The sequence below is a fragment of the Chiloscyllium plagiosum genome, unplaced genomic scaffold (genome assembly GCF_037043375.1).
Source record: "Chiloscyllium plagiosum isolate Xiang-an unplaced genomic scaffold, Cpla_swu_hap1 HiC_scaffold_27, whole genome shotgun sequence".
NCBI lineage: Eukaryota > Metazoa > Chordata > Chondrichthyes > Orectolobiformes > Hemiscylliidae > Chiloscyllium > Chiloscyllium plagiosum.
This window is the reverse complement of record NW_028270165.1, coordinates 68,480,591-68,508,425: the sequence shown is the minus strand read 5'-3', so window position 1 is coordinate 68,508,425 and position 27,835 is coordinate 68,480,591. Positions and strand designations below refer to the sequence as shown.

The 27,835-nt window shown below is 46.5% G+C and overlaps 1 protein-coding gene across 7 annotated transcripts in view; it reads left to right on the top strand.

Annotated features, from left to right (window-relative positions):
* Positions 1-27,835, top strand: part of trdc (T-cell receptor delta constant) — a 116,222-nt gene that overhangs the window by 1,013 nt on the left and 87,374 nt on the right. The window contains exon 1 of one of the 7 annotated variants that reach the window (XM_087974833.1): positions 4,880-4,901. The exons of 2 other annotated variants lie outside the window; for them this stretch is intronic. The gene's annotated coding sequence lies outside the window, so the exon portion shown is untranslated. Of the gene's footprint in view, positions 1-4,879; positions 4,902-6,792; positions 6,824-23,579; positions 23,672-23,806; positions 23,909-26,621; positions 26,652-27,835 lie in introns of those variants that run through there. 4 more of the 7 variants (XM_087974826.1, XM_087974825.1, XM_087974832.1 and 1 more) reach the window with 4 other exon arrangements.

The following is a 27,835-nucleotide window of genomic DNA, read 5'->3' as shown; positions in this document are numbered from 1 at the left end:
TTTCAGAGTAAAGTGTACCTGGGTGTTAACACTCATTACCACACGCCGAAAGTCTCTCTCAGTGTGTGTGTGTGTGTGTGTAATCCTCTCTCTCTCTCTGTCTCATCCTTGCCTTCTCACGCTGTGAGTGGCTCTCACCCTCTTTCTCTCTTTCTTTATGTGTGTGTCTCACCATCGCACACTCTCTCTCTCTCCCTGTGTATTTCTCTCGCACTCTGTGTGTGTGTGCGTGTATGTGTGTGTGTGTGTCTCACCCTCACGCGTCTCTCTCTCTGAGTATGTGTGTGTGTGTGTGTGTGTCACCCTCGTGTCTCACCCTCTGTGTGTGTCTCTCTCTGTCTCTCTCTCTCTCTCTCTGGGTCTCTCTGTGTCTCTCACTATGTCTCTCCGTGTGCTGATGACTCCAGGAATAACGTCTTGGATGTGTCTATGGTGAATACATCAATGCACATTATCTCCCTCCTATCCCAGTGGGAGGTGCAAATTGCTGAGAATGAGTCAGGTCAGGTTGGGAATGATCACAGGCTCCTGTGTTGTACAATCATCCCTCAGAGCTGACCCGATCAGGTGTAACCCACACACTATGTTTAAAAAGGGGTTTCTCTGACAGTGTGGGTCTGAGAAGCCGGGCTTTGAATCATAGAATCCCTACAATGTGGAAATAGGCCCTTCAGCCCAACATGCTCACACCGACCCTCCAAAGAGTACTCCACCCAAACCCATTTCTCTGTCCTACTATATATTTACCCCTGACTAATGCACCTAACCTACACATTCCTGAATACTATGGGCAATTTCCCATGGCCAATCCACCCTAACCTGCACATCCTTGGGCACTATGGATAATTTAGCACCTCCAATCCACCCTAACCTGCACATCCCTGAATGCTATGGGTAATTTAGCACGGCCAATCCACCCTAACCTACACATCCCTGGGCTCTATAGGTAATTTAGCACGGCCAATCCACCCTAACCTACACATCCCTGGACTCTATAGGTAATTTAGCACGGCCAATCCACCCTAACCTGCACATCCCTGGGCACTATGGGTAATTTAGCACAGCCAATCCACCCTAACCTGCACATCCCTGGGCACTATGGGTAATTTAGCACGGCCAATCCACCCTAACCTACATATCCCTGGGCTCTATAGGTAATTTAGCATGGCCAATCCACCCTAACCTACACATCCCTGGACTCTATAGGTAATTTAGCACGGCCAATCCACTCTAAGCTGCACATCCCTGCGCACTATGGGTAATTTAGGACCGCCAGTTCACCCTAACCCACACATCCTTGGACTGCGGGAGGAAACCCACGTGGACACGGAGGGGCGAATATTCAAACTCCTCACAGACAGTCGCCCGAGTCAGGAATCAAACCCGGGTCCCTGGCGCTGTGGGGCAGCAGTGTTAACCACTGAGCCACTGTTGGGTGGTGAGGTCCTGGTTCAGTATTGGCAATGAGAGGCAGGCAGTCACATCAGGGTCAGGGTCTGTCAGTTAACCGGCCAGTCGTGCGTTCGCTCTCATGAACAGGGCGTCCCCAATGCTGACAGTGTGTGCATTCATATATCCACCCAACTGGAACTACAGTCCAATGATGTGGATAGTAATTTATAATGACCACAGTCAGATGTGCCAACATGCTGGTAAATTCTGAAGCCCGTTGGCCCAATCTGTTTCACCCCTCATGAACTGGGAAATCACATCTCTGGCGTGAAGGCGAGTGGTTGAGCTGGAGATTTTATTTGAAGGTCTGGATCCAAGATTTAAAATGACAATTGGACAGCACGGTGGCTCAGCGGTTAGCGCTGCTGCCGGGTTCAATTCCTGCCTCGGGGGCGACTGTCTGTGTGGAGTTTTCATATTCTCCCCGTTTCCTTCCACAGTCCAAAGGTGTGCAGGTTAGGGCGGATTGGCCGTGCTAAATTGCCCACGGTGTTAGGGGCATTAGTCAGGGATAAATGTAAGGTAGGGGAATGGGTCAGGGTGGGTTACTCTTCGCAGGGTCAGTGTAGAGTCGCTGGGCCTGTTTCCCTACTGCAGGGAATCTAATCGCAATTTGGCACGGTGTTTTGCAGAAGTGTGTGGGTGAAGGGGTTTTTGTCTGTCAGAATGTTACTGTGGGTATGATATAGCTGCTAACAAGCTGATCTTCGGAGCGGGGACCAAAGTCACTGTCATTCCCAGTGAGTACAGGAGATGCTCGCTTTAGGAGCATTGTTGTGAATTTGTTGTGAGAATGGCTTTGGGCTGGGACCGGGGATACTGCGAATTGTGGCAGGATCTTCCCCACTCACTAGGGTCAGGGCTGGCTGTATATTTCTTGCGGGGAGTAAGGCGCTCGGCATGAGTTTCTGAGCTGGGAGAGGTTTGAGGGGAGTGAGTCCTGCTCTGGAAGCCTTGAAACGGTCACCCTGGGGCTTCTGCGAGGGAGGGTGTGAGAAAGTGTGCGTGTCAAGAAGCAAGTGTGTGCGTGAGCATTTGTGTGCATGAGGGAGTGCGCAAATGAGAGAAAGTGCGTGTGTGTGCGAGAGAGGCAGTGTGTACATGGGAGAGAGCGTCTGTGAGTGTGTTTGTGTGTGCACATGTTTGTGTGTATATAAAGGAATGTATGTGTGAGAGCGTGTGAGAGGGATTGTGTGTGAGGGTGTGTGTATGAAGGCGTGTATGTGTGTGAGGCAGTGACTGTGTGCGAGGGAGTGTGTGTGTGGGCAAGGGTGTGTGTAGGGGAGGCTGTGCTTGCAAGAGTGTGTGAGAGGGAGTGCGTGTGTCAGAGAGAGTGAAAGGGAAAGAGTGGGAGGGAGTGTGTGAGAGCATGTGTCTCTGTGTGTCTGTGTGTGTGAGAGAGGGGCTGTATGTGTGGCAATGTGTTGTGTGTGAAAGATTGACTGAGTGTGAGAGAGAGGGACTGTGTGTGAGAGTATGTGTGACTGAGAAGGTGTGTGTTTGTGCGAGTAAGAGAAAGACAGTGCGTGTGGCAACGTGTGTGAGAGAGTGTATGTGAGAGTGTGTGCGTTTGTGCGTGGAAGAGGGAGACGGTGTGTATGTGTGTGTCTTTGTATGTGACATCGTGTGTGTTTACGTGCGTGTGAGTGTGCATGTATGTGTGTGTGAGAGTGTGTGTGTGTGTGTCTGTGAGTGTGTGTGTTGGCGCGCGCACGCGTGGCTTGTCACATCACAGCCCAGTCCTTGCATGAGAGCAAATGGATAGAGTTGGAAGAGGGAATGCATTGACGTTGTGGGTCGAATGTTATGTGGGAATGACAGGTCTGAGTGAATTGTGTCAGTCACTCACTGCCTCAGCATTGACTTGTCATTGTTTAGCTACCTCGAGAACATGTCAGTGAAGATGAAACATTTAGCTGAGGGAATAATTCTTGTTAAATGATGTAACAGTGTGTGAGTGCTGACAATGTCATATTTGGAGCTGGCACTAGACCTATCGTTCAACCGAGTAAGTTTTACACATCCCTCATTTCAATTTATCCCCGAGCTAGTTTGTTCATTAGAAGCACCCGCTTAAAAATCTCTTCCTTATTGATTTTTCTCATCTTCAAAGTCCCATCAGTTTTAGTGCAATGAATATTGAATTGTTTTCAACACGTGGCACTCAGCCCCTCTGTCTCACTCTCTATTCATTCCCTCTCTCTATATCTGTTTTAAGATCTTACACTACCTCACACACATACACCACACATACACTGGGTGCACATACACACACACTCACACTCTGATTCACACACACTCTCAGACATTCACACTCATACTCACACAGACTCGCACATATGAGTGATAGGACTACCAAGAAAATTCAATTAAAATGGTGGCATGGTGGCTCAGTGGTTAGCACCGCCAGGGACCCAGGTTCGATTCCAGCCGCAGGCGACTATCTGTGTGGAGTTTGCACATTCTCCCCGTGTCTGCGTGGGTTTCCTCTGGGTGCTCTGGTTTCCTCCCACAGTCCAAAGATGTGCAGGTCAGGGAAATCGGCCTTGCTAAATTGCCCCATAGTGTTAGGTGCATTAGTCAGAGGGAAATGGGCCTGGGTGGGTTACTTTACAGAGGGTTGGTGTGCACTTGTTGGACCAAAGAGCCTGTTTCCACGTTGTAGGGAATCTAATCTGAAACAGAGCAAGGCAATTTTTGCCTTTTCTAAATAAACTAAAATTCAGACTGAGATAAGGGGGAGGTTTGACCCCTCAGAGGACTGTGAGTATTTGGAACTCTAGACTGTAACAAGCTGTGGGGACAAAGTCCTTGCGGACATTGAAGGCCGAGGCAGAGCTTAATTGCTCGGGGAGTCAAGGGTTATGGGGAAAGTTGACGTGAGGAATGTTGGGTGAGCCATGATCCCATTGAAAGGGGGAGCAGGCTTGACGGACCGAGCGGCCTCGTGCTGTCCCATTTCTTCCCAGCTCTCCGTCCATTGTTGGACATCGACCTGGAAAGCTGGGATCACGTGACGACACAACGGGGGGGGGGGGATGGGGGGAAACAGAGCTCCGCCAGGGTTTAGGCGCTATGTGAATGCACTGTGGTACATGTTTATCCACCTTGATCTCTGCGCGGGGATGGGAAGGGCCATGTGTCAATGCTCCGAGGAATGCAGTGAAAGATTCCTGGACGGCGATGTCGCAAGAACGGCCTCGGGATTCCGGCGACAGGAATCAGAATGATCCCATAAGCAGCAGCATTCCGACGTTGCATTCCTCCACCGTCCCTGAGCCGGTGAGGTGCTGACAATTCCCGGCGGCCTGAAAGAGCTGAGCCTGCAATGTTCCTTGGACTGGGCAGGCATCACGGGGGTTTTTGTAATGGGATTAGGCACTGTGTGGGTTCAGGGGGTGCAACTCCACTGATATTCGGGAGTGGGACCGAACTGATCGTCACACCCAGTGAGTAGAGAGGTTACCTTAATCAATGCCATTGATTTGTTTAAATTGGAATTAAAACCAAAGCGTATATCAAAAAGTGCCTATTTTACAAAACAATCTGGTCATTAATGTTAACTTCAGGCTGTACGTGACAGACAGCTCAACACACATTTACTGTTTATTTCAGTGGATGTGTGAAATTCACTGCCTTTACCGTTTCAACTTTAGAGAGGTCACGATGTGTGGTATGGTGGATAAATCAAGGGCGCTATGTCCTCTAGTTCTGGACTCCTCCAGGGAAATGACCTTGTCTAATTTACCCTAGGGGAAAGGGAACTGAGGGGCAACTTTTTCACACAGAGGGTGGCGCGTGTGTGGAATAAGCTGCCAGAGGAAGTAGTGGAGGCTGGTGTGGTATGGTGTGGTATGCTAGATAAATCGAGGGCGCTACTGTGTGTTATGGTGGATAAATCAAGGGTGCTATGTCAAGGCAGTGAGGTGATTCTGAGCAACAATACTGCATCGCCTGCTGTTTAAGTATTAGATCTGTTAGTCCACAGCTGACAATTCTGGTCTCCCTGCTATAGGGAAAATGTCGCTAAACTTGAGAGGGTTCAGAGAAGGTTTGCAAGGATGTTGCCAGGGTTGGAGGGTTTGAGCTACAGGGGAGAGGCTGAATACACTGGGACTGTTTAGTCTAGAGCGTCGGAGGCTGAGGGGTGACCTTATAGAAGTTTATAAAATCATGCAGGGTAAATAGGGATAGGAGACAGTGAGGTCTGCAGATGCTGGAGATCAGAGCTGAAAATGTGTTGCTGGAGAAGCGCAGCAGGTCAGGCAGCATCCAAGGAACAGGAGAATCGACGTTTCGGGCATAAGCCTGAAGAAGGGCTTATGCCCGAAACGTCGATTCTCCTGTTCCCTGGATGCTGCCTGACCTGCTGCGCTTCTCCAGCAACACATTTTCAGCTCTAAATAGGGATAGGGTAAATTAGACAAGGTCATTTCCCTGAAGGAGTCCAGAACTAGAGGGCATAGCTTTAAGATGAGAGGGGAAAGGGAACTGAGGGGCAACTTTTTCACACAGAGGGTGGCGCGTGTGTGGAATAAGCTGCCAGAGGAAGTAGTGGAGGCTGGTACAATGACAGCACTTAAAAGGCATCTGGATGGGGAAGTGAATAGGAAGGGTTCAGAGGCATGTGGGCCAAGTGCTGGCAAAACGGGACCAGATTAATTTGGTTGGCATGGACGAGTTGGAGCGAAGGGTCTGTCTGTGTGCTGCATAACGGGACCGTGCTCGCTGTACCTTACACTGAGCTGTGAAAGAGCCCAGTCCGATTTCAGCTCGACTCAGGCTCGTGGTTGAAAGCCCATGGAGGGAGAACGGGGAGTCACTTGCTGTCAGCACCTGTCCCCAGTAGGAGGCGCACAGCCCGCGCGGCTCCCTGAATGAACAGGGATACCTGAGTGTGAAATGGGACTACAGGAATTTTATTCAGCATCATATTTACCATAAATAAGCAAGCCCGGGCGATAGGTAACCTCGATTTGGTCAGTCTTCCAAATAATGGGTGTGTGCTGGAGGCAGGAAGTCAGAAATAGAGACAATGTCGGTGACACTCACGATGTCAGGTGTGAATTGTGGTGTGAGAGGCAGGAAGAGATTGGAGATATATCAGCCTGGTAACAAGAATATAGAGCGAGAGGCAAGGGAAATGGGGACTGGATGGTCACCAAACATTCTCCCAGAGTGAAAGGGAGGGAGGGGATGATGTGGGAAGCTGAAAGTTTGCCTCTGAACGGCACATAGACAGCTCTGTTCTCCAGGTGAGGGTTAGACCGTAGTGCTGCAGGGTAAGGTTTGTGTATTGATGTGTCACACTGTGTGGAGTATGGTAACACTCTCACATTCGCCTCTGGGACCAGGCTGACCGTCGTACCGAGTAAGTGAGTTGCATTTACAACAGAGGGGATGTCAAAATGACCCCCACTGCCCAACACACAACTTAAGGTTATTAGGCTGCGACCTACACTCATTGACTTCAGTCCAAACAGAAAGGCAATGCCAATACAGCACCAAAACTCTGGAATCTACTGTGTATGTCTGTGTCTGTGTGTGTGCGTGTGTGTGTGTGTACGTGTGTAAGAGTTGTGTCAGAGAGAAAGGGACTGATTGTGTGTGTGTGTGTCTGTATCTGTGTGTGTGCTTGTGTGGACATGTGTGTGCGTGTGTGAGTTGTGTCAGAGAGAAAGGGACTGATTGTGTGTGTGTGTGTCTGTGTCTGTGTCTGTGTGTGTGCGTGTGTGGACATGTGCGTGTGTGAGTTCTGTCAGAGAGCAAGGGACTGATTGTGTGTGTGTGCGTGTTTGTGTGTCTGTGTGTCTGTGTCTGTGTGTGTGCGTGTGTGGACATGTGTGTGTGTGAGAGTTGTGTCAGAGAGAAAGGGACTGATTTTGTGTGTGTGTGCGTGTGTGGACATGTGTGTGTGTGAGAGTTGTGTCAGAGAGAAAGGGACTGATTTTGTGTGTGTGTGTGTTTGTGTCTGTGCCTGGGACAGTAGTCGGTGTGAAATTGTATGTGTACATTAGTGTGTTTATGTGTATGTGTGTCACTGTCAGGCAAGTGAACCCAGGACTGTCAGGCAAGTGAACCCTCCCACAATCTCTGCAGGGTTATCAATAACGTATGGGACTGATTTATCCTGGAATGATCTGGAGGATATGCAATTCTTCCCAATGATTTAAACCAAATTTCCAACATAGCACAAATCCAACACAGCTGATTGATGGAGAATCTCTGTGCTTTATCTCAACGAAGGAGTTTGTGTGCTGACATGTAATGCTGTGTGCATAACAGAGACAAGCTAGAGTTTGGTTCTGGGACCAGACTAATAGTTCTCCCCAGTAAGTCATGTCTAATTCTGCACTATTCATGCCTACAAGGTCTACTAGGTGTTACTGGATTGTCCTCTGAACAAAGGTTAAACAGGTTGGGACTCTACTCAAAGATGTTTAAGAGGTTGAGAAGGTGATCTCATTGACATGATGCTTGCCCTCATGGGGCATAGTCCCAGAATAAAGCCTTGCCAATTTCAGAATGAGGGGGAATTTCTCCTCTCTGAGGGTTATGAAATTTTGGAACTCCTTGCCACAGAGAGCTGTGGGGGTAGAGTCTGTGTGTATATTTATGGCTGAGACAGAGAGATCCTCAATCAGTCAGGTAATCGAGGCTTCCGGGGAAAGTGAGGAATGCGAGCAACATTGGATCATACATGATCCTATTGAACCCTTTCACCCAGAGAGCAGTCAGAACATGGAGCTCACTGCCTCAGAGAGATTCCACTTTGATCGATTCTGTCTTCAGTTTGAGGATAACGCAAAGCGAATTACTTTATTATTGGTCTACACCCAGGCTAATTGCCACAGTCGCAAGGTGTCTGTTTGCTGTTTGCAAAGTTGCGAATCTTACCCATTTCGGGATTGGCATTCCCTTAACAGCAGCCTGAAAGATCTGGCTGGGATCATGAGGAATTCCTGTCAAAATAGTCTTCCCCCAGTTCTCAGGAAAAAGAGGGAAAGTTGTGCAGACAGCATGGTCATGGTGTACTTGAGGACACAGCACAGTCTAATCTCATTGTCAGTCAGTACAGATTCTCTTCGAGCTCCTGTGAGGGGAGTTTTATGCTGAAGGAGTGACCACTGTGTGAACGCTGGAGGCAACAGGCTTATATTTGGAAGTGGGACAAGGCTGACTGTGGAGCCGAGTAGGTATTGACTAACAAACGCAGATCGATCCTTACTTTGCATGTTCCTCTGTCCTTGGGGAGGTGGGGGAGTTATTTGATCATCCAACACTAACATAGAATCCCTGATAGGTCTCTTTTAAAAGAAATGTTGATTGTGAATAACCTTATTTAAAACTGCACATCTGATGATTAATAGTAGTCTTTTTGAAAGGTTTGCACAGTGTGCGTGTGTCTGTGTACATTAGTATGAATGACTGAGACAGTATGTGCGTAACGTGACTATATGTTTTGGTGTGCATAGATGAGTGTCTGTATTTGTGTGTGTATTTGTGTTTGTGAGCGTGTTATCTGCGTGTCTTTCTGAGTGTGTGTGTTTGTGTATACATATATATGTGTAGATAGATAGACAGACAGACATATAAGCGGATAGATAGATGGACAGACAGACAGACAGACAGATAGGTGGATAGACAGATAGATAGATAGATAGATAGATAGATAGATAGATAGATAGATAGATAGATAGATAGATAGATAGATAGATAGATAGATAGATAGATAGATAGATAGATAGATAGATAGATAGATAGATAGATAGATAGATAGATAGATAGATAGATAGATAGATAGATAGATAGATAGATAGATAGATAGATAGATAGATAGATAGATAGATAGATAGAGAGATAGATAGATAGATAGATAGAAAGATAGATAGATAGATAGATAGATAGATAGATAGATAGATAGATAGATAGATAGATAGATAGATAGATAGATAGATAGATAGATAGATAGATAGATAGATAGATAGATAGATAGATAGATAGATAGATAGATAGATAGATAGATAGATAGATAGATAGATAGATAGATAGATAGATAGATAGATAGATAGATAGATAGATAGATAGATAGATAGATAGATAGATAGATAGATAGATACAGACATACAGACGTGTGTGTATCGTTGGGTGTGGGTGTGTGTGTGAGAGAGAGAGAGATTGCATGTGATTGTGTGTGTGTCTGTGTGTGCATGCGCCTGTGTGTTAGAGAGAGTCCGTGTGAGAGAGAGAGAGTGTGATTGTATGTGTGAGATTGTGTGTGATTGTGTATGTGTATGTTAGTGAGAGAGTGTGTGTTACTGCGTGTGTTTGTGTGAGAGAGAGTTCATGTGTGTGTGTGTGAGACAGAGAGAGAGTGTGTGATTCTGTGTGTATATATGTGTGTGTGAGATTGTGTGTGTGTATGTGTGTGAGAGAGAGAGAGAGCGTTAGAGAGAGAGAGCTGACAGATACACTCGCCAACTCTCAAGTACACCAGAAACATACATCCCAGTGAATAATCCAGAAAGCACTGAGAGATACATTGAGGGAGACTGGGGAAACCTAATTTTGGGGATGCTGTAGAAACTGTTTCCCGACTGTCTATTTTTCAACATTACTTTCATGTTAAAACAGGTTGACAATAAAAAGATAGATTCTAATTTTCACTGATTATTGAAGCTATGTTATAAGGACAGTTTTACAATCAACACAGGAGATATAGTGCAGATATTTCTAATCGCAGGTCAGAGCAGAATGAGATTGAAGCTGCTCTTTAGGAGGTTTTTGCTGAAGAGGTCAGCACTGTGTGAGTACTGGAAACAGCTACAGGCTTACATTTGGACTGTGGAGCCAAGTAGGTATTCAGTAATAACCGCACACCGTGTGTTTACTTGGCTTATTCACGTGATCATGGCAAGGGTTTGGGATCATTTCATCAACTGATAAATGTATGGGTGAGAGAGAGAGAGGGAGAAAATGAGTGTGTGTGTCTGTGATTCACTGTCAGTGATTCTGCGTGTGTATATGAGTGTACGTATATCTGTGTCTGTGTGTGAGACAGTATGTCAGTGTGTGTGAGTGTTTGTGTGGGTGTTTGTATATGTGTGTGTGGATGTGAGTGTGTGTGCATCTGTGTGTATGCATGTATGTGTGTGTGTCTGTGCGAGAGAATACGTCTGTGTGTGAGTGTGTGTGAGTGAATGTGTGTGAGTCTGTGTGAATGTGAGTGTGCATGTCTATGTATAGTTGCGTGTGCGTGTCTGTCTGTCTGTGTAAGTGTGTATGTATGTGCATGCATGTGTGTGTTTGTTTGTGTGTGTGTGTGTGTGTGTGTCTATGCATGTATGTGTGAATGTTAGTGTGTGCGTGTGTGTCTGTGTGAGTGCCTGTGTGACTGTGTGTATCTGTTTGTGTGTGTGTGTGTATGCATGAATGAGTGTGTGTGTCTGTGTGTAAGTGTGTCTATATGTGTGAGGGTGCGAGTGTGTGTATGTGTGCGTAAGTTTGTGTGTATGTCTGTATAGTTGCGAGTGTGCATGTGTGTGTCTGTATGTGAGAGAGTGTGTCTGTGTGAGTGTGTGTATCTGTTTGTGTGTGAGTGTGCGTGCCTGTGTGTGTATATGCTTAAGTGTGAGTGTGTGTGCGTCTGTGTGTATGCATGTATGTGTGTTTGTCTGTGTGAGAGAGTGTTTCTATATGTGTGTGTGAGTGTGTGTATGTGTGCGTGAGTGTGTGTGTTTGTCTATGTAGTTGCGAATGTGTGTGTCTGTCTGTGTGAGTGTGAGTGTATGCACGTATATGTGAGTGTGTATGTGTGTGTGTGTGTGAGTGAGTGTGCATATGTGTGTGTGTGTGTATGTCTATGTATAGTTGCGAATGTGTGTGTGTGTGTGTCAGTGCGTGTATGTGAGAGAGAGAGGGTGTGAGTGCGTGTGTGTGTCAGTGAGATGACAAATAGACTCCCCAATTATCAAATACACCAGCTACATAAATCCCAGAGAACAATGCAGAGGGCACTGAGAAACACTTTGAGGGAGGTTGGAGAAACCTTCTGATGGGATTACTGGAGAAACCGCCACCCTCCAGTTCACAGCAAAAGTGGCACACGATTTGGGTCAGCAACAGGTCCTAATGAATTCCCACGCCTAACAATTCTCAAATTTATTGGAACCATGTTCCTTAAACACATAGTTTGATAGTTGTCTAGGTCAGTAACAAAAAGTCTACTTGTCAGTCAGGGCAGGGTTGGGAACAGGGGACCCTGAAGGAGGTTTTTGCAAAAGGACTAAACACTGTGTGAATACTGGAGGCAACAACAAGCTTATATTTGGACGAGGGACCAGAGTGACTGTGGAGCCAAGTAGGTATTCATTAATAACCGCAGATATGTCCTTACTTTGCATTCTCCTCTGCGTTTGGGTAGGAATGGGAATAATGAATTTTCTGATCTTGCTACCTCCTTTAAACTCTTCAGGATAAAGTAAGGTTATTCCTGGGTGATGGAGATGGGGTGCCATGTTATTAAGAGTGAGTCGTGATAGACACGGCATCCTTTTCCTTTCCTATAGAGTTTCAGATTGATGGGATTTGAGGATAGCAGGAAGTTTAGTGTAATTGTCGCTCAGTAACGCGCTGGGGGAGGTTATGTTCAGAAACTGAGTGCTGTGGGACCTTTGGTACTTTAAGCAAGCTAACCTTTGGAAAAGGCACACAGTTAACCATGGAACCAAGTAGGTATTCCTGAATAAATTATGAAATTTGTGCTGTCCATCAGGGAGTCTCTCTTTAATATTCAAGCAGTCCCTCTCTTTGAAACGTTAGCTAATGAAGGTGAATGGAATATCTTGGGGCTTGGATAAATGGGTTCTGTTCCATACCCTGAATTATCTGCGTCTAATTGATTAAAAGATCAGTTTGAGCGTCTCTGGGGCCTGTTTTGCCATGCCAACTTTTCAACCCTCGCTGCTTTTAAGGGTTCATATGAAATGCAGACCTCTCAACATGGACCGATATTTATTGCCCATCCTTGGTTTTGGAAGTGTAACTCAGTAAGTGCTGTACTTGTAAAGATAAATGTCACAAATCTGATGTAGAGACCTGAAAGAATTATCAGGGACAGCACAGCGAATGCAACTGTTGAATTGCTTGCCTATTTCTGAGTGATGGAGAAGACAGTGAGGATGAAATGATGATGTTAGCGGTGGTGGCCAGGGAGCAAGCACTGGCCTGAGTTCCTGCAAGGGGGGCGCCCACTGTGCGAACTCTCGAGGACATGGGGATGTGGTGCTCGGAGGTGGGACCAAGCGAGTTGTTAATCCAGGTAAGGAGTCAGTATGTTTCAGTACATGAAGGTGATCGCCCATGACCATACTGACAGTTGCAATGATATCCCACACCAGCGGGGAACAGGTTAATATGATCGAAATAAAACCATAATTTCTAGGCACAGAGGTACCATTAATCTGATTGTCATGAGGGGTTGTGGGTAGGTTTTTGCTAAAGGGTTAAACACTGTGTGAGTTTTGGGGTGAGCAACACCAATCTTCAGTTTGGAAGTGGGACAAAGCTAATTGTGGAAGCAAGTAGGTATTCCTCAATAAATATTGACTGGGTATTTACGTTTGGGTATGTTCTTGGAGTGAAAACTAACTGATGGAAGTGCTGAATTAGGTTGTGTGTCAGTGCGTGTCCATATGGCTGTGTGTACATGCGTGTGTCTTTGTGGGAGATTTTCTCTTTGTACATCTGTGTGTGCCTGTATGCCTATTCGATGTACATACGCCTGTGTGGGGTGTGTCTGTGTGAGAGAGAGAGACAGTGTGTGTGCATATGTGAGTGTGTATGTATTTGTGTGTGTGAATGCGTTGTATGAGAGTGTGAGAGTTTGTGTGTATGTGAGTGTGAGTGTATGTGCCTGTGTGTGTGCGTATGTGAGCGTGTGTGTGTATTTGTGGGTGTGTATGAGAATGTGAGAGAGTGTGTGTATGTGAGTGTGAGTGCATGTGGGTATGTGAATGTGTGTGCATATGTGTGTGCGTGTATTTGTGTGTATGTGTGTGTATGAGAGTGTGTGTGCGTGTATTTTGTGTGTGTCTGTGCGAGTGTTTATTTGTGTTTGTGCATGAATGTGTGTGTGTGTGAATGTGTGTGTGTGTGTGTGAATGTGTGTGTGTGTGTGAACGTTTGTGTGTGTGTGTACATACACTGCAGTGGTGGCACTGTCTTTATTGGAGACCAGAATAGGACTGAACCCCAAGGGTTTCTGTCAGTCTGTGTAATATTGAGTGAGGGACATGAGGAACAAATCTTATTTTGGAAGATGTGCAGAGCTAATAGTGGAAGCCAATAAGCGTGACACTTTATAAAGATTAATGCCACAAATCTGATCAATACAAATTGAATTGAATTTAATTTATTGTCACGTGTTCTGAGGCACAGTGAAAAGCTTTGGCTTGCGAGCAATACAGGCAGATCACGTAGTTAAATAGCATAGAGAAGTAAATAATAGGTAAATAGCGGCAAAAGCAAAAACATAGGTACAGGTGAAGGTTAAGAGTTTGTGAGTCCATTCAGTATTCTAACAACAGTAGGGTAGAAACTGTTACGAAACTGGCTGGTGCATGTGTTCAGGCTTCTGTGCCTTCTCCCCGAAGGTAGAGGTTTGTAGAAAAGCATTGCCAGGGTGGGATGGATCTTTGAGAATGCTGGCGGGCCTGGTAGATGGGAGGTTGGCCTTTGTGATTGTCCGGGTCTGCACTGGTATCACACAGGAAATACAAGCAACATTTTTTTCCGTTTATTTTCCGAGTGATTGAGAAGCCAGTGAGGGTAAAGGGCTAGGGGTTAGCAGTGGTGCAGGGGCAGTCAGTACTGTCGTGAGTTCTTGTAAAGGGTTGACTCACTGTGCGAATTCTCAAGGATATGGGAAAGTTGTGTTTGGAGGAGGCACCAGCCTCACTGTCAATCCCGGTAAGAACGCAAGCTGATGGAAAATAAGCTCATCTACTTTAGAGGCGTGGAGGAAATAATTTTCAGTCAAATGATGTGGCGACGGAATGGGCATATTAATAATCAGACAACGTGACGTGGCTCCCATTTATTTTAGTCAGAGAGAGTGTAGTCAACATTCACCTCCCTACTGTTATGTTCGATGGTGTATGAAATGGGTTAAAGGCCAACAATAAAAGATCAACACCAATTGTCATTGCAACATGATCAGCAACGCGTTTTTTGTTTTAACAAAAATCGTCAATGACACCCCGGCCGCGGTCAGGATCATATCCAACTCACTGGTGTTCATAAGCCCCTCAGACACAATCAGCAGTTAGAGAGATTAATGACAGGAAAGTGAAACGGGCACGCACACAGTTTGAACAGGAAAGGAATGTGAGGCCTCCTTCAGGAATAGGAACTGTGTGAGGGTCACGATTAGGAGACGAGAGAGAGAGTGTGTGTGTGTGAGAGAGTGAGCGTGTGTGAGAGATAGAGAGTGTGGGTGTATGTGTGCGTATGAGAGAGTGAGTGCGTGTATGTGCGTGAGAGAGCGAGTACGTGTGTGAGAGAGAGAGTGAGTGCGTGTGTGTGTGTGTGTGAGAGAGTGAGTGTGTGAGAGAGAGTGTGTGTGTGAGAGAGAGTGAGTGCGTGTGTGTGAGAGAGAGTGTGTGTGAGAGAGAGAGTGCGTGCGTGTGTGTGTGAGAGAGAGTGAGTGCGTGTGTGAGAGAGAGAGTGAGTGCGTGTGTGTGTGTGAGAGTGTGTGTGAGAGAGGGTGTGTGTGAGAGAGAGAGTGAGTGTGTGTGAGAGAGAGAGAGTGTGAGTGCATGTGTGCGTGTGTGAGTGAGTGTGTGTGAAAGAGAGTGAGCAGCTGACAGATAGACCCCCGGACTCTCAAATACACCAGGTACATAAATCCCAGAGAATAATCACGAGGGCACTGAGAAACACTTTGAGGGAGAGTGGAGAAACCTTCTGATGGGATTACTGGAGAAACTGTTGTCCTAGAGTTTGAAGGAAAAGTGGCACATGGTTTGGGTCAGCAACAGGTCCTAATGAATACCCACGCCTAACAATTCTCAAGTTAATTGGAACGAGGTTCCTTAAACAGATAGTTTGATGTTTGTGTAGATCAGAGACAAAAAGTCTAATTTCCAGTCAGGGCAGGGTTGGGAACAGGGGATCCTGAAGGAGGTTTTTGCTAAATGACTAAACACTGTGTGAATACTGGTAGCAGCTTTGAGCTTATATTTGGAAGAGGGACCAAGCTAACAGTGGAGCCAAGTAGGTATTCATTAATAATCGCAGATTTGTGCTTACTTTGCATTCTCCTCTGTGTTTGAGTAGGGCTGGAAGTAATTAAAGTTCTGATATCACTACCTCCTTTTAACTTTTCAGTTATTCCTGGCCGGTGGGCAGGCCCACGCTATTAAAAAAGGAGCTTGATGAATAATTACATTAAGTTTTTCTTTCCGAGAGGATTTCAGGATGATGGGATTTGGGGATAGCAGGGAGTGTAGTGCAATGGGCGTTCAGAAATGTGCTGCAGGAGTTTATGTTTAGGGACTGAGTGCTGTGGGGGTTTTGGTACTCTGAGCAAGCTTACCTTTGGAAAAGTACACAGTTAACCTTGGAACCACGTAGGTGTTCCTGAAATGTGTGCTGTCCAGGGAATTTCTCTGTAATGTTCATGTAATCCTTCTGTTCGCAACATTAGCTAATGAAGGCGAATGGAGTATCTTAGGGCTTGAGTGAGTGAGTGGGTTCTGTAGCAGTCCCTGAATTGTCTGCGTTTAATTAACTAAAAGTTAATATCGAGGGTGTACCACTCTCTGGGTCCATTTTCCTCTGACTCCTTTTAGGTAGCATTAATCTGACTCTCAGTCCAGGTCAATGAGGGTCTGGGCGGGAGGTTTTTGCTAAAGGGTTAAACACTGTGTGAATGCTGGGAGCAACACCAAGCTTCTGTTTGGGAGTGGGACAAGGCTAACTGTGGAGCCAAGTAGGTATTCCTCACTGTTGATTGCCTACTTACGGTTGGAAATGTTCTTGCAAGGAGCTCAGTTTTTTTGTGTATTGTTGTATGTCTGTGTGTCTATATGTCTGTGTGTAGGTGTGTATCACTGTGTGTGAGACTGATTGTGGCTTTGCCTGTCTGTGTGGTGTATGCGTGTTTGTAAACCCCTATATGCTTGAAAAGCTATGTCTGTGTTGGAGCATGTGTGTGTGTGTTCATTTGTGTGTGTGTGTGTGTGTTTATCTGTTTGTGAGTGTGTGGTATGTGTCTATGTCTGTGTATGAGTGTATTTATGAGAGTGTGTGTGCATGTGTGAATGTGTGTCAAAATATATGCGTGACAGTATGTGTTAGTGTGTCTGTGAATGTGTGATTATGTGTGAATATGTGTGAGCGTGAATGTGTGTGATTGTGTGCGTGAGAGTATGCGTGTATCTGTGTGTATGTGTGTGAGAGTCTCTATGTGCATGTGTGTGTGCGTAAGTGTATGTGTGAGTGTGTGTCTGTGAATGTGTTTGACAGTGAGTGTGCATGTGAGTGTATGCGTGAGAGTATGTGTGCGTCTGTGAATGTGTTTGACAGAGAGTGTGTGTGACCGTGTGCGTGAGCGAATGTGTGTGTGTCTGTGAATATGTTTGACAGTGAGTGTGCATGCGTGAGCGTGTGTGTTTGTGTGTGTGAATGTGTGTGAGTGTGAGCGTGTGTGCGTGAGTGCAGAACAAATGTGCCTTTTCCACATTCCCGCAGATTGGGAGATAGTTGGTGAGAAGGGAAGGTACAGGCGATAATGCAAATGCGACTGGGACAGTGTGAGTGACAGACACTGGTTTAGGGGAGTGCGACATGAGGCAGTCACAGAGGGAGACCCCAAGGATGGAGCATCGGGGAGACGGGTTTATGTACTGGCCTGGGGCACTGTGTGAACACTTTGAACAAACACACCTTAGGAGCTGGGACCAAACTGACAGTGCGACCTCGTAAGTGAAGGCCAATATTTTGACATAACGTAGGCCATCCAGCTGGGGAGGTGGGGAGTATGGAATGGAGGAGGGTGGGGTGGGAAATGTGTGCTGGGCTCCCGGAGAAGTCAACCTGGGAGACGGGGTTTAATAACCATCACCCTCTCATTGCTGAAAGCACAGTGGAGGACAGTCAGTGTGAGACAGCAGCTGGGCACTGCAATGGAGGCAGTAGGCACTGCTTCCTCGTGAAGGCTGGCCAAGTGGACATCATTGAAGGGGATGGTGGATAAACATGACAGGGATGGTGGGAGAGATGGCTCGCTGTTGGGTTCACTGACCCGAGCTGCCCGTCCCTCCGTCTGGTTGAGGTGTTGATCACAGCGTCCGCTCTGAGGCCTGGTTGCAGAGAGGGGACAACAGTCCATTAGGATAAGTGACTCCAGGCCAGCAAAGCTGATTGTCAGCCCAGATCGATGGGGGGCCCAGTGGGCAGGGGGACTCCTTGGGCAGTGAGGTTTTTGATAAAGGGCTGAGCACTTTGTGAATCTTGGGGCTAGTGCCAGCAAGCTTCTGTTTGGAAGTGGGACAAGGCTAACTGTGGAACCAAGGATGTTTACTTCAGTAATTATCGACTGTGTATTTCTTGTCAGATATGCTCTTTGTAGGACGTGGGGTGTGTATGTTTTTTCTGAATATGTGTGTGTCTCTGTGTCTGTGTATGTGTATGTGCATGTCCATCTATCAATGCGTGTTTGTCTGTGTAGTTGTTTCTGTGTGTATGGATGTGTGTGTGTCTGTGTGTGTGTGTGTGTATATAGGTCTCTGGGTCTCTCTATGTGTGTGTGTGTGTGTGTGTGTGCATCTGTTGATGTGTGTGTAGGTGTTTTTGTGTGTATGGATGTGTGAGTGTGCACACATATGTGCGTATATGTCTCTGCGTCTGTCTATGTGTGTTTGTGTGTGTATTTATGTGCGAGTGTCTGTCTATGTGTGTACGTTTGTGTGTGCACACGTGTGTACATGTGTGTGGGTCTGTGCTTCTGTGCAAATATGTACATATAAGTACCTCAGTGAGTGTAAAACAACTGAGCCTGTAGCTTAGTTCTACTGATGAAAGAGAAATTAGTTGAGGGAATTAGATTGATGGTGTTAACAGCCAGGTTCATTCAGCTATCCATGGAAACCATCGTCTGAGGTAAAAAGAGTGCCTGTGGCTTTCAATGCCATCGGTAGGACAGGCAACAGAATATGATAGCAACCTGAGAAGGTTATTGTTCGGCAGTATAGCATTGGGTGAGTTTTGCAAGCAGCAATCAACTTTGGCAGTGGGACCAGACTAATAGTGAAGCCTGGTAAGTGTTACCCTTGTCAGAAATCAGATTGTTAGATTGACATGTCACAGAAACTGACAGACAGACCGATTGGACAGAGGGACTGAGAGATCTAATAGACTGGACCAATAGACTGACACAGGTCAGGCAGCATCCAAAGAGCAGGAGAATCGACGTTTCGGGCATGAGCCCTTCCTGAAGAAGGGCTCATGCCCGAAACGTCGATTCTCCTGCTCCTTGGATGCTGCCTGACCTGCTGCGCTTTTCCAGCAACACATTTTTCAGCTCTGTCCTCCAGCATCTGCAGTCCTCACTTATATCTCCCAATAGACTGACAGGTCAGACAAACTGATATGCAAAATAGACTGGTCAGGCAGACTGACAGGTAAAATGACTGTGTCAGAGAGACTGACAGGTAAAATAGACTGGGTCAGAGAGACTGACAGAGAGTGACAGGCCGGAGAGACTGACGGGTCAGGCAGGCTGACAGATCAACAGACAGTTGACCGGCATTTCAAACTGACATGTCATACTGAATGACAATTCGCCCACCAGGCTGATGAGGAAGACCAGGATCAAAAAGAACAGACTGACAGGGGAGATTTTGTTTCGCCAGGACAGGCAGACTGGCAGAAGAGATAGACACAGACAACTGTGAAAACATCAAGTGAGTAACAGGGAGGGCTTTTTTGTCAGGCTGTGTCAGGCTGTGGGGAGTGATGGCAACTGGAAGCTCACGTTTGGGAGTGGGACCAGACTGACAGTGGAGCCCAGTGAGTATTGTCCTGTCAAAGAACCACGCCAGGGGTCTGACTGAAGGGAACTGCTCACTGTCATCTGGAAAATTTATAATCTGAAAAACGCATACAGTAAATGTTCCTAGCAACTGGCGGTGAGGATGAGGCAGTCTAGATCAGTGACAGGACTTTCGGGATTAGCATAATTCCTGGGAATTGCAATGGGACTAGTGGCTGCGTAAGTTTGTGGATGGTTTGATGTCTGGTGCTGTGGAGGGGATTCCGCTGTAGTTCCTCAAAATTAGCAGGAGGTCTCGTTTGCAAACAGACACTAAATTCCAGACAAATATCGAGCAGCCAGTCCTGGAAGTAAGCTGGGTTTCTGCGCTCTGGAGAGAGGGACAGTCATTAATAGAGGAAAGATACAGTGAAAATAAATGATTATAAATCAGAGACGGAGGCCTGAGATTGTGAATATACAATTGCCTCAAGTCGATAAGATATAAACATGGCGTTCAATCAATTTTGTCAGACGATGTACTGTACATCAGCCTGTTAGGGAGTTTCTGCACTGCTCTGTAATACTGTGTGAATGATTACAACAAGCTGATATTCGGAACCGGGACTAGACTAAATGTTCAAGCCAGTAAGTGAAGCTTGACCATGATTTTCACTCCTCCTCCCCAGTTCAAACCGTTTTCTTGTCTCTCGAAGGAGGGCGGCCTTGGGCGAACGATTACAACAAAACGGACCCAATCTTTGCAAAGTGTTGGGGGTTTAGATCAGCGATACAGGGTGGTGGAGGTGACAGAGGGTTTAAATTGTGGAGAGAGAAGAGGGAGGAAATGTTATCTCACGCTGAGGTGAGCTATCCGCAAGGGAAGCTGAATAATCTCTAACGTCCAATTCCAACATCCATACCAGGGAAGTGTCTTTACCTCCTATTCCCCTCTACATGGATGAGTGAGAACTTTCGCACAAAGGACATTTGCTGCATAAGGCACAGGGACATTTAAGAGGGGAGAGGGAGGGAAAGGGCATGCAAAGACAGATCTGAAGGAGGGGGTTTGTATCAAATTCAAACACCAGCAGAGGCTAAGGAGTGGGTTTAGGGGGTGGGAGGGTGACGGAGTGGGGGATTGATCTGGTAATGTTCTACAACATCCGAGTGTTTCTGTATTTGTTGGGGAGGGCCGGGGGGGAGAGAGGGAGAGAGACATTTCCACCTTATTGTCAATCCTTAGAACTTCACAGTTCGCTCTCTGAGCTCAAACAGGTGACGGAAAGTAAGGGAAAGAGGTCAGTTTCACGGGAGGGTGTCCCGACTCTGTGTGTGTGTGTCTGTCTGTATCTGTGTGTGTGTGTATGTGTGTGAGAGTGTGTATCTGTGTGTGTGTGTATGTGTGAGAGTGACTGTGTCTCTGTGTGTGTATGTGTGTGCGTGTATCTGTGTGAGAGTGACTGTGTCTGTGTGTGTGAGAGAGAGTGTGTATCTGTGTGTGCGCGCGTGTATCTGTGTGAGAGTGACTGTGTCAGTGTGTGTGTGTGAGTGTGTATCTGTGTGTGCACGCATGTATCTGTGTGAGAGTGACTGCGTCTCTGTGTGTGTGAGAGTGTGTATCTCTGTGTGTGCGCACGTGTATCTGTGTGAGAGTGAATGTGTCTGTGTGTGTGTGAGAGAGAGTGTGTATCTGTGTGTGCGCCTGTGTGTATCTGTGTGAGTGACTGTGTTTGTGTGTGTGTCTGTGTGTGCGTGTGCCTGTGTTTTTCCGTGTGTATGTGTGTGTGTGTGAGAGAGTGCATGCGTGTGTGTATGTGTGTGTTTGTATGTGCGTGTGTTTGAAAGAGAGAGAGAGACAGTCAGAGAGAGAGACAGAGAGACTCTCACCCACAGACAGGCTAAGCTTTGGATCGGGGTGAGATGTCATGTCCCAGTGAGATATCTGAGGCCATCCTGTCTTCCCGGGTGTGACTTAGGCGAGAGGAGCATGCCAGAAATTGAACTGAAAATGAATCTCATCACCTCGCAAAGACCGTCAGGGTAGAATAGCTATCCTCCCCCAATCCCCTCCCCAGAAAGGTTATTGTAAGACAGTGAGGCACTGTGTGACTTATGGAAATAGCCCCCTTGTGTTTGGAAATGGGACCAGACTCATAGTGGAGCCCAGTAAGTGTTACTCTTTTAACAAGGGGCTGTTAGAAAAAGCTTTTCCACAAATTCTGTCTTAATTCTACCGAGGATACTGCAAAATCTGGAACCTTACATATAGCAGTGAGGTTGAAGGGTGCTGGGTTAAGGGCACCGATCGATCATGATGAGCGAATTAAGGAGAGTCCAACTCTCACCAGGGTTTAGAATTCACTCAGCAGGGCTCTGGGGAACTGAAGTCACAGCAGAGAGGGAGCCTCGCAGTTTGATTAGAGGCTGCTTTAAGGCAGAGAGCTATTATCTGGCTTTTAGGAATTAGAGTCAGGGTAGGGACAGGGGATCGAGGAGAAAATGTAGGTCGGGGGACTTGAGGAGGGTCAGATCGGCTGAGGTGTTATTGAAGGGCAACACAGGGGCTGGATGGCCTCATCCTGTCCCTATTCCGGATGGTCTTATTGGGAGGAACATCAAGATATCTGACAGATATCTGAAGATGTCTATCAAAAAGGCCCTGGGATTTTGCTGAGGGCCTTAGCACTGTGGGTATGAGGGAGCAAGCAGAAAGCTGATCTTCGGACAAGGGACCCAGTTAATGGTGAAACCAAGTAGGTGTCGCTCGATAACCAAGAGATCGGTCTGCTTGTTTCCCGCGTCACATTGCTGATTTCCTGGCAGTTTGCCCAGGGACCCCTGTCCATTGGCGCCATCTCTGTAACAGTGACCACTTGCTGCCGATTGGTTGCTGCATTTGTCTCGCCCCTTCCGTGCCGTTATTTTTGAGGGTCGATGTGGTGATATGTTGATTCTGGAAAGGGCGTATTTCCTATGGGGGGAAGAATATACCCAAGGACAGTCCCACAGAGAGCTGCAACTACTGGATTGGTGCAGCAGCCCGCGCACAACAGAGCAGCACAAACCATTGCACAGGGGCAAAAGTTGGCACTTTAAAGAAATTCAAGGTGGGAGGCCGAGATACGGGTGGAGTACACAGATTCTAAAGGTTTTAAGGACTGGGGAGAGAGAGAGAGCAGGAGAAAGGGCGACATGGATAGAGTATAGAACAGGTTAGATGGACAGACTGGTTCATAGATTGCCAAGATAGAGAGATGGACAGGATAGAGAGATAGGATAGAGATATGGACAGGATAGAGGGATGGACAGGATAGAGAGATGGGCAAGATAGAGAGATGGGCAAGAGAGATGGACATGATAGAGATATGGACAGGATAGAGAGATGGACAGGATAGAGAGATGGGCAAGAGAGATGGACAGGATAGAGAGATGGACATGATAGAGAGATGGACAGGATAGAGAGATGGGCAGGATGGAGAGATGGACATGGCAGAGATGGACAGGATAGAGAGATGGACAGGATAGAGAGATGGACAGAATGGAGAGATGGACATGATAGAGAGATGGACAGGATAGAGAGATGGAGAGAATAGAGAGAGATGGACAGGATGGAGAGATGGGCAGGATAGATAGAACGGATAGAAATATGGTCAGGATAGAGAGATGAGAGAATAGAGAGATGGAGAGAATAGAGAGATGGACAGGATAGAGAGATGAGCAGGATAGATAGAAATGATACAGAATGGGCAGGATAGATAGAAAGGATAGAAATATGGACAGGATAGAGAGATGAGAGAATAGAGAGATGGACAGGATAGAGAGATGAACATGGTGGAGAGATGGACAGGATAGATAGAAAGGATAGAGATCTGGACAGGATAGAGAGATGGACAGAATAAAGAGATGAACAAGACAGAGAGACGGGCATGAGAGAGAAATGGACAGGTCAAATCAACTGATGAGATGATTAGACAGACAGGAAAACAGGTTGACCGGGGGAATGTTTCAGCAAGTCACCAGAACAGGATGGTCAAACGTCTGTGGTCTGCTGGGTTCCTGATTTCTCAAACTGTGCCACCGAGATAAAGAGTGAGGGTTTATGTCAGGCATTGTCGCGCTGTGTGAATGATGGCAGCAGGAAGCTGCTTTTTGGCAGCGGGACTGAACTGACAGTGGAAGCCAGTGAGTATTGCCCTGGGAAAGAATGAGGGCGCTTTAGAAACTGGTCGCTGCATGCCGTGTCTGTCTCATAGCACTGGGGATGGCACTCTCTCTGTTTCTGCCTACAATCTAGTTTTCAGAACGGTCTCCAGTCAATCCAGAGGGTGGGTTTTTGCTAAGGGACTCCACGCTGTGTGAGTGGTGGATTTGCAGCTGAGCTTATCTTCGGAGGGGGAGCAAAGTTGTCAGTGGAACCCAGTAGGTACTCATTATTAATGTGTGTGTGTGTGAGAGCGAGAGAGAGAGACGGAGGAACTTATCTGCTTATATATTTGTGTCTGTGTGTGCCTGCTTTGTGTACTGTACAACATATCAACAATACTCCTTCCTGGTTAAAGCAATCTTGAACATTGGAAAATGTTTGTCACTTTGGTTTGTATAATGTGGATCTTCTGTGATCACCTACAATACAGGAGGCGAGTGAGGAGAAGGCCAGGGGTTGGAGAGAAAGGTTTAGACGAGCAGTTTGAACGGACTAGATAGAGAGAACAGGAGGGTCCTGTCGGGCAGCATTAACTCTGCAACAGTCAGGTACACTGAAAAAATTATCCCATTCGAAGAAACATTATCCTGTTGAGTAAATGTCATTTCCTGACGATGTTCTCTAAAGCTATCCATTGATGTGTTAATCTCCCTCAGGATGCTGGTTTATGAAACACAGAAAGGACTAAGGTATCATTCCTGTCTGTAAGCAATCAAAGGGAAATACAGGGAGAGAGAGAGAGAGAGAGAGAGAGAGAGATGAAAAGCTATTAATCTTAAGTGGTGCTTTACTCTACAGCACCCGAACAATCCACAAAATAAACTCTAATTCATGTGGTGACCTTCAGGTTAATCTCAACCACCAGTTTTCTATCTCTCTCCATTTCTCTCTTGTGCTCCATCTCTCTCTCTTTCTGTCTGTCTCTCTCTCCAGTTCTCTGTCTCTCCGTATTTTTCTTTCTCTATCTCTCCATTTTCCTCTCTCTGTCTCCATTTCTCTATTCCTTTGTTACTCTCGATTTCCCTTTCCCTACATTTCTTTCTTTCTCTCTCTCACTCTCTCTTTCTTTCTCTCTCTGTCTCTCACTCTCTCTTTCTCTCTCTCTCGCTCTCCCTCCCTCTCGCTCTCCATTTCTCTCTGTCTGTCCTTCGCTCTTAATTTCTCTCTCTCACTCTCTGTCTCTGTTTCCTTATTTCTGTCTCTTTCTCTCTCTGTGTCTCTCTCTTTCCCTCTTCATTTTTTCTCCATCTTTGACTCTCTCTCTCTCTCTCTGTCTCTCTATCTCTCTCTCTCTCTTTCTTTAATGTCCTTTAGGACTGTCTGATCCCTTTACCTTTCATTTCTGTTCAAAAAGACAGTGAGGCGTGGATGTTGGGAGAGATGTTGATTACAGTCAGTGAGATTTAACACAAAATGGTCACCCATATCACATGATGCCACTTGAGAGCTGAATGAGAGGATTATGAACGTTGCCATAGATAAAGGATGTAAAATGGGAAGCCTGACCATTCAAAAAGCACCAGCCAGACAGTCAGGCAGACAATAGGCAGAAAATAACAGGGAGGGTTTTTGTCAGGAGGCATTGGGCTGTGTGAGTGACAGTACTCAAAAGCAGGCATTCGGAGCTGGCACCCAACTTATTGTGGACCCAAGTAAGTACAGGGTCCTCAAAGGATAATGCAGCGTGGGTTTGACTTTGAACTTGTGGTTAAGTTAACGGGGAGTTGCTAATAAACCATTGGGGGATTTCCAGTCAGCGAACAGAAGGACAGTTTCAATCAGGCAATATAGCAGAGAGACACTGAGGACTTGCACTGCCTTCTTGTGGTTGGGAGCTATCACTGGGGAGGGGCGTCTCGAGCACTTGGTGTTGGGAGTTGGCACTGAGTCTTTTGCTCACCCTGGTAAGGGCTGCCCAGTAAGCACCAGTCACTGAGATGGGAGTTAGATTTCTGCTCAAACCAGGGGCACCGAGTAGCCATTGGAGAGTGATGAGGGGTGATAGATTTAAGACAGACGTCAGAGGCAGGTTCTTTACTCAGAGAGTGGCAAAGGAGTGGAATACCCTGCCTGACAATGTGGTTAACCCTGCCACATTAGGGAGATTTAAACAATCAAGGGATAAGCACATGGCTGATGATGGGATAGTGTAGGGCGATGGACTTAGATTAGCTCACAAGTCAGTGCAACATCGAGGGCCGAAGGGCCTATTCTGCACTGTATTGTTCTATGTTCTATGATTGAGATAAGACCATGATTAAACATTCGTCCCTTGAATGTGTGATGACTACCAATTGATTTCAATAAGATGGGAGTAATGCAAAGATTAGCGTTTGTTTTTACTTTTCCAAGGAAACTTGAAAGTTTCATCAGAATAACCATTCACTTTAGGTGCTTTGTGTGTGTATCTGTATGCGCGCATGTGAGTTTGTATGTCTGTCTGTCTGTGTGTGTGTATGTGTGTGTCTATTTGTGTGCGTCTGCGTGTGTGTGTGTATGTCTCACTCTCTCTCTCTCTCTGTGTCTGTGTGCGTGTGTGTGTGTGTGTGTGTGTGTGTGTGTGTGTTTCCCCGGGGTTTATAACCCCCTCTCCCTGATTTATCCCTGTGTGTGTTTCTGTGTATGTGTCTGTATGTGTCTACGTGTGTGAGTGTGTGTGTGTGTGTTGTCTGTGTGTGTGTGTGTATGTCTCACTCTGTGTGTGTGTGTGTGTGTGTGTGTGTTTCCCCAGAGTTTATAACCCCCTCTCCCTGATTTATCCCTGTGTGTGTGTCTGTGTTTGTGTCTGTGTGTGTCTACGTGTGTGAGTGTGTGTTGTCTGTGTGTCTGTGTGTGTGCATGTGTGTGGGTGTGTGGGTGCTTGTGTGTGTCAGAGTTTCTGCATTGGCGTGTATCACTGTGCGAATAGCATGGGCAAACTAACATTTGGATCTGGAACCAAGCTGACAGTGGAGCCCAGTGAGTGACATTCTGTTGTTCATTCCCGAGTCAAAGTTGTTCTTTGTGAGATACTGTCATCAGATCCCCATGGCTACATTTCAATCCGCAACAGCTGTCAGGCCGGGCTAGGGGGTCTTGTCTTCAGCAAAGTGATAGTGAATACCATAGGCTTTTCATATGGACAAGGGAACGGGATAGCATTGAGAAGAGCATACAGGTTCCACTACATTAGAGAGGTCAGATCGAGGGGTCTCCAATAAAAGGTGATTCGTTCAACTTGCTGCGATAATTTCAACAGGACCTTGTTCCTTTCAGAATTGGGAAGGATGAGAAATTCGACACTAGCAGTAAATATGCATTAGTTGTGCCGAAAAGCACTATTGTTGCTTACACCTGGTGAGGTTTCTAATCAGTTTCCAGCAGTTACTAATGACCTAATCCCAATCATAGTGTGCTGTCACATCCCTAGAATGTAACAATCAATCCGTCAGGTCCAGAAGGGATTAGTGAGGAGAGGTAGCATTGAACAGACATGGTTTCCATTAGTCCAAAAAGGGCAGGACACGGGGAACATGGCTGCTTCAGGAATTGTAGTTTGGTTGACTTGCCCTTAGCTAAAGATGGTCGCTTGAAATTATTTCTTGCTTCTCATTGGACTGGACACTCTCTGCAGCTGTCAAGAAATATCCTTGTCAGAGTGAGCAAGAAATCGCTTTTGACAATCTGAAGAAAAGTGTTCGAGGAGTTAGGTGGGGGAAATCTGATAAAAAAATCTATCAAATCCTGACAGGATTGACGCGGGAAAGATGTTGCTGATGACCGAGGGAGTGAGGGAATAGAGGGGAGTCCAGAATCGGGGGTCACAATCTGAAGGAGACGGGGTAGGACAGAGCTGAGGAGAAATGTCTTCACTCAGAGAGTGCAGAGCCCTGTGGGAATCTATCCCATAGGAAATTGCTTGAGATCAAAGCCTTGTAAGCTGTGAAGGGTGAACTGTGATGTACTTCTTAGGGATAGGGGAAGCCAAGGGTAGTGGGGAGAAAGCAGGAAGAGGAGACTGAACTGGATGAGCATCCAAGAAGCGACTGAATGGGAAAGCAGGCTTTGAAGGGCTGAAGCCCTGGACCTATATTCTTTGCCACCACATGGTTTGGGTTTTTGCTACGGGCTGTACTGCTGTGTGAATTATGGAGCTGGTAATC